The following is a 13,175-nucleotide window of genomic DNA, read 5'->3' on the forward strand; positions in this document are numbered from 1 at the left end:
AACATTTGCTTTATATATCTGGGTGTGCCAATGTTGAGTGCATATATATTTAAAATTGCTATATCTTCTTGCTGAATTGACCCCTTTATCATTATATAATGGCATTCTTTGTCTGTTTTTTTTAGTTTTTGTCTTAAAATCTATTTTGTCTCATGTAAGTATAGCTACTACTGCTCTGTTTTGGTTTCCATTTACAGGGAATATTTTCTTCCATCTCATTATTTTCAGTCTATATGTATCTTTATAGGTGAAGTGTGTTTCTTGTAGGCAACAGATCACTGGGTCTAGTTTTTTATTGTATTCGTTGAACCACTCCATGTCTTTAAATTGGAGAGTTTAGTCCATTTACATTCAATGTTATTTTTGATAAGTAGGGACTTACTTCTGTCATTTTGTTATTTGTTTTCTGGTGGTTTTGCAGTCTTCTCTTCCTTCTTTCCTGTCCTCCTTTTAGTGAAGGTGATTTTCTCTAGTAGTAGGCTTTAATTTCTTGCTTTTGAGTACCCATTGTATATTTTTCAATTTGAGGTCACCATGAGGCTTGCAAATACTATCTTATAATCCATTATTTTAAACTGGTAACAGTGGTTGCATAAACAAACAAACATGCAAAAAGAAAACTAATATAAACTCTACACTTTAACTCAGCCCCCACCCCACTTTTTAACTTTTTTCATCTCTCTTGATGTCTTATTGTACTATGTCATGAAAAGTTGTTGTAGTTATTATTTTTGATTGGTTCATCATTTAGCCTTCGTACTTAAGTCAAGAGAAGTTTCCACACCACAATTACATTGTTATACTATTCTGTGTCTTTCTGTGTGCTTACTATTACCAGTGAGTTTTATACCTTTAGATTATTTCTTCTTGTTCACTAAGATCCTTTTCTTTCAGACTGAAGAACTCCCTTTAGCATTTCTTGCAGGACAGGTCTGGTGTTGATAAAATCCCTCAGCTTTTGTTTATCTGGGAAGTTCTTTATTTCTTCTTCATGCTTAATGGATTTCTCTAGATATACTATTCTAGGGTAAAAGGCTTTTTTTTTTTTTTTCATTATCCTGGCACTTTAAATATGTCTTGTCATTCTCTCCTGGCCTGTAAAGTTTCCACTGACAAGTCTGCTGCCAGACATACTGGTGCTCCATTGTATGTTACTTGTTTCTTTTCTCTTGCTGCTTTTAGCATCCTTTCTTTATCCTTGATCTTTGGGAGTTTGATTAATAAATGCCTTGATATAGTCTTCTTTGGGTTAAATCTACTTGCTGTTCTATAACCTTCTTGTACTTGAATGTTGATGTCTTTCTCTAGGTTTGGGAAGTTATTTCTTATTAGCCATTTGAATATACTTTCCACCCTTATCTCTTTCTCTACTTCTCTTTTAAATCCAATAACTTTTATATTTGCCCTTTTTAGGCTATTTTTGAGATCTTGAGGTGTGCTTCTTTTTTTAATTCTTTTTTATTTTGTCTCCTCTGACTGTGTATTTTCAAATAGCCTCTCTTCAAGTTCACTAATTCTTTCTTCTCTGAGTGGTTCTGCTATTAAGAGACTCCAACTCATTGTTTAGTACAGCAGTTGCATTTTTCAACTCTGTAATTTCTGCTTGATTCTCTTGAGTTAATTCAATCTCTTTGTTAAATTTATCTGACAGAATTCTGAATTCCTTCTCTGTATTATCTTGGATTTTTTTGAGTTTCCTCAAAACAGCTGTTTTGAATTCTCTGTCTGAAATGTCACATATCTGTTTGTCCAGGATTGGTCCTTGGTGCCTTATTTAGTTCATTTGGTGAGGTTACGTTTTCCTGGATGTTGCTGATGCTTATAGATGTTTTTCAGTATCTGGGCATTGAAGAATTAGGTATTTATTGTAGTCTTCACAGTTTGGGCTTGTTTGTGCCTGTCCTTTTCAGGAAGGCTTTCCACATAGACAAACCCAGGCCTAATAATGCTGTGGTTTTTGCAGACTCGAAGAGGTACTGCTTTGGTGGTCTTGGATAAGGTCTAGAAGAAGTGTCTGGATTGCTAGGCAAAGACTCTTATTCTTTTCTCTTACTTTTTCCCAAACATGGAGTCTCTTTCTCTGTGATGAGCCACCTGGAACTGAGGGTGTGGTGATGCAGGCACCCCTGTGGCCATCACCACTGGGATTGCTCTGGGTCAGCTGGGTCAGACCTGAAGCAGTACAGTACTGGGCCCTGCCCAAGGCCCTTTCCTTCATAGTGGCGAGTTCCCCCAGTCCTGAGTCTGCCCAGAGATACTGTCTGAGAGCCAGGAATTGGAGTCAAAAACTTTAGCAATTTACCTGATGTTCTATTCTACTGCAGCTAAGCTGGCACTCAAACCATAATGCAAAGTCCTTGCCACTCTTCCCTTCCCTTTCCATGGTCAGAAGAGTCTCTCCCTGTGGCCACCACCACCACCATTACTCCACAAGGGGTTCTGCCAAGCCACTGTCAATGTTTGCTTAAAGCTCAAGGGCCCTTCCATCAGCTTGGGTTGAATGCTGCCAGGCCTGGGCCTCACTCTTCAGGGCAGTGGGCTCCACCCTGGCCCAGGTCAGGCCCTGAAATACTGTCTGAGGTCCTAGGCTTGGATTCAGGGACCTCAAGATCCTGCTTATAGCTCTACCTCACTGTGGCCTAGCTGGTACATGATTTATGCTTTTGGTGATGGTGCTTTTCTGTGTATAGACAGCAGTTAAAATTTGGTGTTGCAGTGGTGGGGGTGGGGGTAGGTTGTGGATGGTGGGGGAGGAAGCGAACAGTGCTCTGCCCTGGGTTTCTTATTTGTTGTAAACTCCTATAAAAGCCTAGCTGAATGTCTCATCCTGGTGTTTCTGTCTCTGTTCCTGCTTCAAAAAACCTACTTGCTTCAAGGAACCTACTACCATCTGAAATATCTTACAGTAATTTAAGAGGTCTTTTCTCCTCATGTTAACCACATTCATTTTAGACAGCACTCATTTTAGTGGCTGGTAACTAATCAATTGAAATATGCGATGAAACAAGCATAGTGTTTTTTCCAGTTGTTTAGGAATTAAATTAAATTTAACAAATTGTATTTATACAGATTGTAATAAAATGGAAGAATAATTATTTCCTTATAAAATATGGAATAATTATTTTATAATATCAGGAAAAAAAGACTTTTACAATCACATCTTCCCTATTCTCTTTAGTATTTAAATTTATTCTCAACATACAACTCCTTAGCCATCCCACTTCAGCATTTCTGTAAAAGATGATCAACCACTTTCTCATATGTGTGAATTGTGTTTGGTAAGTCCTATGGTCAGTCTAAAACTTCTTTCACCTACAATACAGAAAAGCAGTTGGAATTCTGTTTCTTCTTTTAATTTGGTAAGCTTCTTAAAAAAATCTTTAAATGGGCCGGACGTGGTGGCTCACGCCTGTAATCCCAGCACTTTGGAAGGCTGAGGCGGGCAGATCACGAGGTCAGGAGATAGAGACCATCCTGGCTAACACTGTGAAATCGCGTGTCTCCCGTCTCTACTAAAAAAATACAAAAAAATTAGCCAGGCGTGGTGGCGGGCTCCTGTAGTCCTATCTACTCGGGAGGCTGAGGCAGGAGAATGGCGTGAACTGGGGAGTCGGAGCTTGCAGTGAGCCGAGATTGCGCCACTGCACTCCAGCCTGGGCGACAGAGAGAGACGCCATCGAAAAAAAAAAAAAATCTTTAAATGACTATCGTTTTCAGAATTTTCATTAATCTAAAAAATCTCAAACTGTTATGTCTTAGTTAATATAGTTTATTACAACTTAGTATCACCCTTCTATATTTTTGTTTATAAATGTAATTTTTATTTAGTAAATCATTTATATATATTGCCTTTTGACGTATAAGCTGACTTAGGGTTTTGAGAATATTAAAAATTGGTGCATTTTAACTTCAAAAAAGAAAAATAGAACAGAAAATTAATCACACTGTGATGGTGATTAGGTAAAAATAATCTATGCTACAGAAAAAAAACACAGAAGGATATGCCAAAATATGAATAGTAGAATACGAGCCTAGTGAAACAATGTATACTGGGGAGCTTTAGTCAAAGACAGTGGATACTAAACCTATTCTTTCATTAGGATTACCTAAAACATTGTTAAAAGACAATTTGCTCAGACTCCATCTTATATCTGTTGAATTAGAATCCCTGTGGGCATGGTTTTGTATTTGGAACCAGCTGGTTTGAAGAGTAAAATATCTACTTGTTTCTTTAGAACACGCTAATTTGTAGAATTACCTTATAGGAACCAAACTTAATGTGTCCTTCACTTTTATTGAGAATGGCTATAAGAAATGGCAACCTATAGAACATTTCTGCATAATTCACAAAATTATCACTAAGAATAACATCAATGATATTTATTGTCCTGATGAATGGGGTGAGGATTTATATGCTCTAGACATTTGCTCCAAGCCCAGCTTAAAAGGTAAAAGTCAACATGAATGAAGGTCATCAAACTTAGACTTTTGACATTTTTATTTCAAATGAGATTTCTGTGTGTCCTAAAAGGGTTAATTTGTTATATATAAATAGTCTAAAATATTAAAATTTTGTAATCCTGGTTTCTCTTCTGATATTTTAATATATTAGAGACTAAAACTCTGATGTGTCCTCTACCTTTCTCGACTTTGAATGACCCTGGCTAGTGAATACCTTTTATTTATAGTCTCATGAAAATAATTTTCAATTGAAAATCATAACTAATGTCAAGTTATCTCTCCTGGTAAATTGTGAGCCTGGGAGATAACACAAATGCTGATCTAAGTTCAAAGATTGACAAGAATAACAACAGTGGTTCACACACCTTAAAGTTTCTTTCTTCTTGATTTATACCAGTGGCCCAGCAAACAAACAGTTTTCCATGAGATCAGGGAATGAAGAGATAGATGTATTATCTTTTTGTTCATGCCCCTTCTCTCACAGAATCTGCATTTCAGTGGTCAATGGAGCCTTTGCTGAGTGAGGAATCAGTTAAAACAGAGTAGTCTAGGGCCAGACGCTTCTGCCTTTGGTATGGGAGGTGGGGTTGGAAGGCCTTGGTATTTAAAGCTCTCTTGGAGTTGTCACTGTGTTACAACTGCATGTTTCTGAACTATACTTAACCCTAACACTGGGCCCCAAATGGGCCTAATCAAACCCAACACAGGTGGTAATGCAGCGTGGCATCATGTCACCATTTTCTTTGGCTTCTTGGATCTTCAGCACTACTTTTGTGTTTGATCTCAGGTGCATGTTCCATGAGAGCAGGTATTTAGTCTCACTCATCATTGACTCTCTAGTATTTTCCATCATATTTGGCCCAGAGTAAATGCTCAACAATTATTTATTAAATAAATGAATGAATTCAGGAGCTTCTCTTCACCTTAAAAATTAGCTTTTAGAATTTATGGCACAGCTTTTTTTGGTGCAATTTAAAAAGCCTCCTCAGATGTATACAGCTTTGGAACATATCAATCTATTTATTTTTTGAAAACAAGTTTTACTAAGACATGTTCCTTTATTTAGTTTTTTTTTAATTTTTATTTTTTGTTAGTCAACAATCTTCACTACGTGTAGAACATTATACTGGAAACTTGGGAAGTTACAAAATATATAGAATATATATCCTATAATGAGATTTGAAACCCTTTGTTCATCTCCATATTCCTTGGAGGAAGTAAACTTTATAAACTATCAGAATCTTTATAAAAATAAATCTCCATACAAGTACATATTTGCAGATAAATGTGTAAGGATATAGTTATGTGACCAAATTTTATTACTGGTTAAAAAATGTCATAATTACCCAAATCATAACAGAATACATTCTTGATGTAAAAGATCTAATATATTGCAACAAACAAACAAGAAACACAGGGTAAAACGAAAAATTCTTCTTTTGTTCCTAACTCCTCTTTTTTCAATTTACTTCTCCTGAGATAACATTAGAAGCACTGTTAATAGATTAGATGTGTTTCAAACATTACATTTTTAATGAATTTATTTTTCCACATATATGTATTATTCTGTATCTTGCATCTTTCACCCAGCAATGTGCCTTAGACATTTTTCAAAGTTAATAAAAATTAGATTTATCCCATTTAGATACTACTAAATTATTTGGCCTTAAACATTTGTTAAATTTAACCTAGTTTTATATTTTGTCGATAGGCATATATAAACAATGTTTTATTTTCTAGGTTAATTTATTTTTTATTATTTTGTCATAGTCCATACTTTTGGCAAGGTGCTGAGATGACTTCATTGTTGGACTATTTAGCGTTTAAGATAGTATCCAGTTGATATAAAATGTACTTTATCTGTATTACATGCCTTTAATAAAATAGTAGGTAATGCTTTTTAATTTTTGTCAATTTTTAAGCTACAAAGTGATTTATAGATTCTGTTTTTCTAATTATATTCAACCTCTCATGCAGAAGCATTGTTCTTTCTCCCTTTAGTGCAATGACACCAGTGTCTATCTTGTGCTATTTGCAAATGAAATGTTTCTGGGAAAGGGGTTATAAAAGCAAATAGTTCTTAAATAATAACTGATATATTTATAAAAATCTAGAAGGATTTCCAGGAATAACTGCTACAAATGAGATTTTTTTCGTTGTGTTTGTCTCAAATTATTTTCTATCACTTCATTTTGATGAACCATGACCAATCTAACTGGATATCGTTTTAATAGAAAATTAAGCATTTAGAAGTCAGACAGTGGATGTCTTAAAATATATGTCCTGGTGCTGTGTAACCTTCCCTTTAACAAGTACATTGCTATGATACGTGTTCATATCAGAGAACTCAATCAAAATTTGTAATTTCTTAAAACAAGTAACAAGTTTAGTGAAGAATAAAAAAAAATTTCTCTCTGGCTCTGAAATGGAGTTTTCTATATCAATAGTGTATAACCTGAGTGCTCATAGCCAGAGAATAAGAATGTACCAAACTACAACATTACAAGAGGCTGGCTCAGGGAGGTCACCAGCCACAGAAAAAAAAAAAAAGGAAGGGCACGATTAACTCTCACTTACAAAATGCAAGCGTATCATGCCCACTGATCTAGATTTAGATCCAGGCTACAATGTATTTTATGTGAAGAAATTATTAAATTTGCACATTAGCCTACTTTTGAGTCATAATAAGTTTCTTTAGCAAAAAATGTCCTGAGAGTGAGAAAGGGATTCCTGCTTTACCCCAGAGAGCAATGCAGTGATTAATTCCACCACCTGAAGCAAAAGAACTCAGAGCAAAGATCTGCCTTTTACATGACAATCCCAACAGAGAAAAATGGTTTCTTTCCATGTTCTTTAATATATTTTGTTTCACACAATATATAAGTTTTCTAGTCTCCCTATTATTAAGCCATTTATGCTACATGAATTATCTTTCATATTTAGGGTACTTTAAAAATCTTAACAAACATCCACCTAAGCCATTCAACCCTCTCTGTATTTAATTCACTATTATTTGGTCTATCAGAAAGGATAATTTCTAGTGTTGTTTTGGGTTCTGAGAATGTATGTTTCCCATATGAAAGTTTTATTTTAAGTACCTTACTTCCAAAGGAATATATTCTTGGGTGTATAAGTCAGAACTGCTTTCCCAGTCACTGAACTGAATACTTACACTGAACAAAAGTTAAATTTATTATGTACTTCATATTCACAATTTCCTTTCTAAACTTTGAATTAGATAGAATATAATACTGGGAATTTAGTTTATTATTTGTGAACAAATCTAGAGATTCTGTTAAGTGTGTGTGTTTGGGGGAGGTGGTGGTGAGGATCAAGAGAATGTGTCTAAAATGTTACCATAGTCCTAAAGGTTATTTAATAAATCACTTGAAAACTAGCTTTTATCCATAGTAGTATAATGAGATTACATTTTCAGAGATTAGTATTAAAGATTAAAAGTCAAAGGAAATGATCCTTTTTCTGTCTTCAATCTCCTTGATTTCACAGTAACATATATGGCATCTTCGGCATCTGTTTCCTATATCAATCAGAACTTTGGGTCACAAGTTATAAAAAGCCCAACTCCAACTTGCTTAAGTAAAAAGAGAATGTATTGGCTCACAGAAATAGGAAGAAGACTGATATTCCTGGTCACTGAAGCCATGAACTAATGGAACTCTTGTAATCTCCATCTCTCCTTCTGTTTCTTTCTGTGTATTAGGATATTTTTCTCCTACAACAAATAGATACACTTCATTTGGCACAGAATGAACGGTTATTTGCAGCTTGAGTCATTCTTAACAGTTTATGAATCATGGAAAAGGAGAATTTATCTTTTCCAGTAACTGTAAATCTCTGGGAAGGACTCTAGTTGGGATCAACTTTGTTCCATCATGATTACTCAGGCCAAGGCCATACCCATCCCTGGGACCACAAGGCTATGCACAATGATTGGAAACACCAACAGAACCTTGTCAAGTTGGGGGCAGGGGGTGTTAATCCCCTGATGATGCAGGGGAGGGAAGAAGGGGAAAGGGTTTAAGGAAGCATTTTATTTCTCCTGATTGTCCTTTGACACCTCTGCTTTATTTTTCCCAACCACTGCATTGGCTGCTCATCCTCTTCTTATCCCCTACTTCTCATTTAGACATTGGAAACCATCATTCTCAGTAAACTATCGCAAGAACAAAAAACCAAACCCCGCATATTCTCACTCATAGACATTCCCTAACATTATACTCTTTTAGAAATTTACATCTCGTCCAGAAATAGCTCTTCTTAACACACAGTCACAACTAGTGTGTCTATGCAAAAGCATTGTTTCTATCTTTAGATATCAGTTTCATCAATATCTACTTGTCACACAAGAGCAAAGTATGAGTTACAAATTTACCCATTCTCAAGATTATACAATATAGAAGATATACAAACATGCAACAGCCATAATATGGTAATTTTGCACTGTTTTCTTAAATCTTAATAGAAAATTGTTAAGTACCACTTTTTGCTCTTTCCCAGCACCCCTGAGACTTAAATATGGAATTGACATTCTTACCAATAAAGTAAACTAAGAAATGTAATTAATAGAAAGTACTGATTTTCACATATCAGGAATATCAAATGCATATACTTATGCAGAAACATCTGGAAAAGCACATCCTTTGAAAGATAAATCTTTGCAATGTATTATACGTTATGATAGTTTATACAGTTCCCTCATGTCCAGAACTCTACTAAATGCACAGACTTGAGTCCATCCCACTATATATGTTAGTCACATTTTCAGTTCTTTCCCTCCTACACAATATATAACATACTCTAGAAGCAACTAGAAAATCCCTTTTAAGACATCACAGCAAAATATAACTGTGAGAAGTTAGCTTATTTTTGTTCTACTACAGGTGCTGCTCACACCATGTCTGCTGGACAATGGGCCACCACTGGGGAAGGAATAATGCCTTCATGTTGCTTAAAGTAGTCAACTGTACATTGTTGTATCTGTGTCACCCATTATAGGGCAGCAGGGACATAATGTAGCAAGTACCAAAGAGAGGAAGCAAGGATTATGGGAGTACAGAGAAAGGAGAGATTATTTTTTGAAGGAACAAAGTAGACAGAAACACAAATTGGGGAAAAAGATATGTGAAATGTTGGATGTTTTCAATTGTAAGTTTAAAAACTTCCATCTAGAAGTTGAAAATTGGAATATAGGATTCAGGGCAGAGTTTTCTACTAGAGACTGAAAGGTGGAAGTCATCTGATTACATGAAATTCTACAAATGTTTAGCTGTGTGACTGAACAAATAATTTCTCACATCCTGATTTCCCTAACTTCATAATGGGGAAGATAGTATCTAATTATTAAGATGTTTTGATGAGGATTATCAATCTACATAGGAAAACTTCTTTGCCCAGTTCTTATCAATGAGCCAGCCATTGTTATCAGTATCCTAATTGCCATTACAGTGCTCTTGGCTCTATGTCAGGCTCAAAGGGCTGATCCTCTGATGAGAGAAAATGAAGTTGTCAAGAAAGAGATTTTAATAGAAAGGACCACTGTAGGAGAATCTCCTGATCATTACATTCACTGGCTATTTATCACCCTGTCCTGACTCTTTCTTCATCCCCCAGGATATCCATTTCTTCGCTTTTGTATTTTAATCCCTCCCTATTGGCTAGCACTTCTGAAGTATGTGACATCATTGATATGGCTTTGGTTTATTATTAATAATATTGTGCATAGCTTACATTTACTAAGTTCTGACCAAATAATCCTTGCCACCAACCTGTAAGGAGGAAATTGAACCAAATTCATAGGAAGTAACTGGCCCATGGCGACACAGAATAAGTGACGGAGAAAGAATTTGAATCAAGACAGTCTGAAATTGGGTCCTCCAGTCCTTCTCACCTTCCTAAGCTGCCTCTTCTTCTTTTTTTTTTTTTCTTTCTTTTCTTTGAGACAGAGTCTTGCTCTGTCACCCAGGCTGGAGTGCAATGGCGCCATCTCGGCTCACTGCAACCTCCGCCTCCCGGGTTCAAATGATTCTCCTGCCTCAGTCTCCCCAGTAGCTGAGACTACAGGCGCCCACCACCAAGCCTGGCTAATTTTTGTATTTTTACAAAAATATTGACCATTCTTCCCTCTGTAGAGACGGGGTTTCACCATATTGGCCAGGCTGGTCTTGAACTCCTGACCTTGTGATCTGCCCGCCTCGGCCTCCCAAAGTGCTGGGATTATAAGCGTGAGACACCGTGCCCAGCCATCTAAGCTTCCTCTTTTCATAAGAGGAGAAATAGTTGTGCCTATTCCCTCTTTGTTCAAATTCTGTCCATCATCTGAAACCTATTTACAGTCTCAAATGTTTAGGAAAGAGCTTTCTGAACACTATGGTCATTAATAATCTTGTCTTAACCTCAGCGTTCAAATACAACACCTTGCCCGGAGATATATGATTCTGAAAATGGAAACTTCTACGTGAGCTACAAGGATTTTTGAAAATAGTAGGATAGTCAGAGTTTGGAAAGGCGACGAGAAGAAATATAACCTATTGTGCAGACGTATGTCACAAGTCTGGGTACAACCCAGGAGTGAAGATGGAGTGCCAGAGGAATGGTGGGGACCACCCCCTTAGGCTGGAGAAACCCAGCGAGATTGGAGATTTTGACAGGTTATGGGTTTTGATCTTTCTTTTCTTTGTCCCTTTCTTTCTTTCTTTCTTTCTTTCTTTCTTTCTTTCTTTCTTTCTTTCTTTCTTTCTTTCTTTCTTTCTTTTCTTTCTTTCTTCTTTCTTTCTTCTTCCTTCCTTTCTTTCTCTTTCTTTCTTTCTCTTTCTTTCTTTCCTTCCTTCCTTCCTTCCTTCCTTCCTTCATTCCTTCCTTCCTTCTTAGATTTTGACAGATTGTGGATTTTGATTCCTTCCTTCCTTCCTTCCTTCCTTCCTTCCTTCCTTCCTTCCTTCCTTCCTTCCTTCAACAGTTTTGCTCTGTCACTCAGGCTGGAGTGCAGTGATGCTAACAGAGTTCACTGTGACCTCAAACCCCTGGGTTCGCTGCTTCAGCCTCCTGAGTAGCTAGAACTGCAAGAGGCCACCACCATGCCTGGCTATTTTTTTTCTGGCTTTTTTTTTTTTTTTTTTTTTTTTTTGTAGGCACCAGGCCTTACTATGTTGTCTAGGCTGGTCTCAAACTCCTGGCTTCAAGTGATCCTCCTACCGCAACGTCCTAAAGTGCCGGGATTACAGGCATGAGCCACCGTGCCTGGCCTTGACTTTTATCTTGAATAAAGCTGTTAAAAATAAAATATTAGAAAAGTCAAAAATAATAATTCAAAGTTTCAGGAAGAATTAAACCATATTTAGGTAGTATCTATAATTGATTAAAAGAGAAAAACAGAGCCAGGAAAACTAGTGGAGAATCTATCATAGCAATCCAAGTATGGAGTAATGAGTGCTTGGAATGTGGTGTTAGTGGGGAGAATGAAAAAAAGAAAAAACAACTGTGTTGATTCACAAAGCACTCGAAGGAAGACAGGACAGTATGGAGCTTGATGAGTCATAGGTTAAAGTCAAGATGACTGGGAAACAGTGACTCACATCCACTTAGGTTGGTCAACTGTATGCGCTTCTTTAAAGTGTTTTTCTCTTAGTGGGTTACCAACAAGTGAGGAGCTTTGTACCATGATGCCCTGTTAACTTTGCTTCTTACTCTGAAATGTAGATTGTCTTTTATAATGAGAATGGTGACTTTATTAATTTTTGTAATGTCACCATCCTTGTTGTCCAGGTATACAAGCATAATTTTGAGGGTTGACTTATAGGCAATCATGGATTACTTGATTCTGTTTTTTTCCAGCCCTTACTACTCTTCCCTGACTATTCACTGAGGGGGAAGAAAATAGTAGAAGGAGATTATGGGGTTTCATGCAATAAGGGATTTCATATATTTTCAGATGTTTAGTTATATAAGGTATAAGCTCTGTGTTCACAATTCCTAACTGGGGAAAGTAAGGACTTTACTTAGACTTAGGCCACCTCCCGCTCTTCCCCAGTCATACGTAATTAATTCTCTTTAATTATTTCCTTTGATTATTTCTTTATTACACATTTTTTTCTTAGTTTGATGCATAATTGCAGTTACTACCATTAAGTTTTGAGTCCTCGGGGAGATTATTTACACCTGGTAGCCAGACTTTTAGGGCAGCTTCTCAAAATTTTTTGGAAAGAGATGGAGAAAAGGAAGGAAGAGAAAGAGAAAAAGAACTTGTGTGTAGGGAGATGCAGGTATGTGTATATATATATACATACATATATACATATACATAAATACACACACATATACATGTGGTCAAAGAGAAAAGAAAACTTGACTAATTATTATGAATTACACATAGTTAACACACTACAATGTGTGTGCACACACACACACACACACAATGTGTGTGCACGCACACACACAATGTGTGTGCACGCACGCACACACACATGCACACACACAGGGCACCTGTCTGGTAAAAGACTGAGAACTTATCTATTATGAATGTTTTATTTTTAAAGTGTTTGCATATATCTATGGTATTGACAATGTTAGAGAAATGATAGTCTTTTTGTTGCCTTTTGCTAGTTCTGGACATAAGAAGTTTCCTCCTTGAGCAACATAGTGCTGTTTTATCAGAAATGAAGCTGATAGTGAAGTCATAAATCATTTTCTGTAGAACT

Source organism: Gorilla gorilla, chromosome 6, assembly GCF_029281585.2.
Source record: "Gorilla gorilla gorilla isolate KB3781 chromosome 6, NHGRI_mGorGor1-v2.1_pri, whole genome shotgun sequence".
NCBI classification, from domain to species: Eukaryota; Metazoa; Chordata; class Mammalia; order Primates; family Hominidae; genus Gorilla; species Gorilla gorilla.